This window comes from Monopterus albus, unplaced genomic scaffold (genome assembly GCF_001952655.1).
Source record: "Monopterus albus unplaced genomic scaffold, M_albus_1.0 scaffold251.1, whole genome shotgun sequence".
In the NCBI taxonomy this organism is placed as follows: Eukaryota; Metazoa; Chordata; class Actinopteri; order Synbranchiformes; family Synbranchidae; genus Monopterus; species Monopterus albus.
In genome coordinates, this window is record NW_018128131.1 from 149017 (window position 1) to 152075 (window position 3059).

A 3059-nucleotide genomic window follows, 5' to 3' on the forward strand; every position below is an offset into this window, starting at 1 on the left:
TGTGTGTGTGTGTGTGTGTGTGTGTGTGTGTGTGTGTGTGGTGCTGCGTTATAGTTTGTGTATGGAGGAAAAACTATACTGAAGTTTGGAGACAAGAATATTTAAGTCATTGCAAATCAAAACCACTTTTTCCTGATCCACGATAATGCACAGTAAAATGGCACTTTCTAAATCTTGTTTCCATCCTTTTATAGTATTTTCAGTGGAACATGACATATTTGAAAACAATAAGATCTTAAAGCTGCACTGATACACACATATCTCATAGTGGATGTGCTTAAGAGTCTGTGGCAATGAAAAGGTTAACCATTTGTGCAACACCAACATGCTGTTTAAATTGTTCATCATTCTAATCTCTGCCCCAGACATGCTAGTCATGAACTGGAGCCGGAAAAGACTGTGCAATCTCTTACAAGTTATTTCACCGTCACAGGCCTGTTAAGTAAAAGTGAGGTGCTCTGGGAACACTCACATTATTTACTCAGAGCATCACGATTTCCAGCTCAAGACAACGAGGAGCCTCCTGTAATTCAAAATTTCTGTAAATAGCGTTTCTGTCATAGGTCATTCTGGAAAAAATAAATGAAGTGTATTCCTGTTCCTGACTATCCAAGATGAATCAGCATCCAGTTGTTATCATAAGCTAAAGATTGCATGATTTTAACAAAGTTAAACAATGATTAGCACAGAAAAAAACTACAGCTCCACAAATAATAATAATACAAGCACAAAATGGTACAAGCAGGGACACTTATGCTACTTATTAACACTCTCTTCTAAAGCTATTTTCTCAACTTTCTAGTTGTTTTCTGTGCAGTCTAAAAACGTCTACATGGCTCGGCTCACGCCGTCCTCCTGTCTGTTGTGTTGTTTCCCATTGTTACCAGTCACATGTGAATAGCTGCAGTGATCAATGGAAAATGATGGGAATTACCCCTTGGCCATGGTCGGGTCACAAAACAGAGATAGTAACGCAGCGGGGGATAGATAGCGGAAAAGCTACGTAGTGGTCAGGTCCTGTGGGATGTGTCAAGGCAACGGGGCAGAGGAGATGGCAGTCAGAGGATGTGGGTCACTGCCACAGCACCCACCAGTTCCCACAATGACACCCACTTTTTCTGTCTTACCGGGCAGCTCCTTTTGAGATTATTTCTGGCCTCGCATGTCTGTAATTTAGGGGCTAGAGGTACAGGCTTTTCCTAAGCCCCTTTTGGCGTTTGTGGGTACTATACACTGGAGGGCTGCTTACATTGCACTTCTTTGACAAATCCACCCTCTTTCACCAAATTAAAACCAAATGTTGATGCAATAATACAGCTTTTACAGTAATTGGCCTATAAAACTTTATTCTAAAGAGATTTTTTTCTGTGTGGGAAGTAGCTCAGAATGAGTATTCAGTGAGGTCACATTAGATACGCCCAGGACCCGGGGATACGGGGATACGGCTGTGTTCTCAGCAGAGCCCACCACATTTGTAATCATCTTAGTTCAACGGAAGTCGAATGTGTGGACGGGGAGCGGGAGGCAATGCCCAGGAGAAGGTGTCTACCGTTGATCTAATGCTTTTGGGAAACTGCGGAAACAGGCGAACACATATTTTCACATATTTAATCCTGGATGTGTCATTTCCTTTAATTTGTCTAAATCTCTATCGCATGTGCATTATTGTCCTTATTACGTCTTCTGTGTCTGGTAAATGCCCCTTTCCTATGAGTCACACTGGCTTGAATAATATCTAACAATGTTGCAATTTTTCTCATCTCATTCTCTTTCCCCGTCTGTTTTTTTTTTTTTTTTTTTTTTGGAAAAGCAACCAGGCAAAAATGCTCAACTATGGAAAACAGTGGAAATATTTGTCAGAGTGACCAAAAGAATGATGGTCTGAGGCCAAATATGATGTCAGGGGATGAGGCAGCCGCAGCAGATACAATCATTTCTCCCTTTCTCCTTTCTGGCCTCTGTTTTTCATCTTTAGCTCAAATCATCAAACACACCATGCCCTCGCTGTGATCTCTTCTCTGAGCCAGAATCCACGTAGAAGGCCACAAACCTGAAAATAAGCAGTTGTCAGGCAATCAGCGGAGTCTCCACTAACTTACTGATCTCAGCAAAGAAACAGTCTGACACATAAAGCCCTGTAAAATGCTAAACTATTGATTTTAAAGTTAGATTTTTGTACATATTAAACAAATAAGCTGCAACATGCTAATGAGGTGCTTCTAGGTGGATATTGTTTCCTTTCAGAGTTTGGTTTGCTCTTTAAGCTAAGATGGTCTATGCACTACAAGGATGAGAGAGTATCAATCTTCTCATTTAACTTGTGGCAAGAACACACATTTCTGTCACACTCCTGCCCCTCTTGCTTCCTGTCATGCTTTTATTTTCACATCACTTCCTGTTTTGTTTCACCTCAGTTTTGGCCCTTTTATTTAATCATCATTAGTTCACCTGCTCCTTATTGTTTGCACCTGTTTTTCACTTCTATTTAGGCAGCGTCCTCCCACCAGGACGCTGCCAGATTGTTCTAGACCCCAGCTCTGACTCTCCAGCACTTATGCATTTATCCCTTGCCTGACTCCCTGTTTTTGACCTAGGATTACCGTTTCTTGACCACCGTGTTTTGTCTATGCCCTCCCAGATTCTGATCGCCTGCTGTGTACCGACCTTCTGATTTTGTCCCCCTTGACCTCGAGTTTGGATCCCCTGGCTATACCTGTTAACCGGCGCCGACCCTGGACTGTCTTATCGACCTGAGTTATTTTCTGGACTTTTGTTAGTTGTTTTGTTTACTAGTAAAGAACTTTTCGCTACCTCAGTTCGTCTGGTTATTTAATTGAGTTCGCCACAACCTCTGTTTGGCATCTGTACACGCCAAACCTGACAATTTCCTAAGATGACAAAGTATTCCCTAGAATATCAAATCAAATCAAATTAAATGTTATTTGTATAGCGCCAAATCACAACAAAAGTAATCTCAGGACACCTTACAAAGTAAGGTCTAGACCTTACTGTTATCAATATTATTACATAGGGAAAACCCAACAAATCCCCCTTGAGCA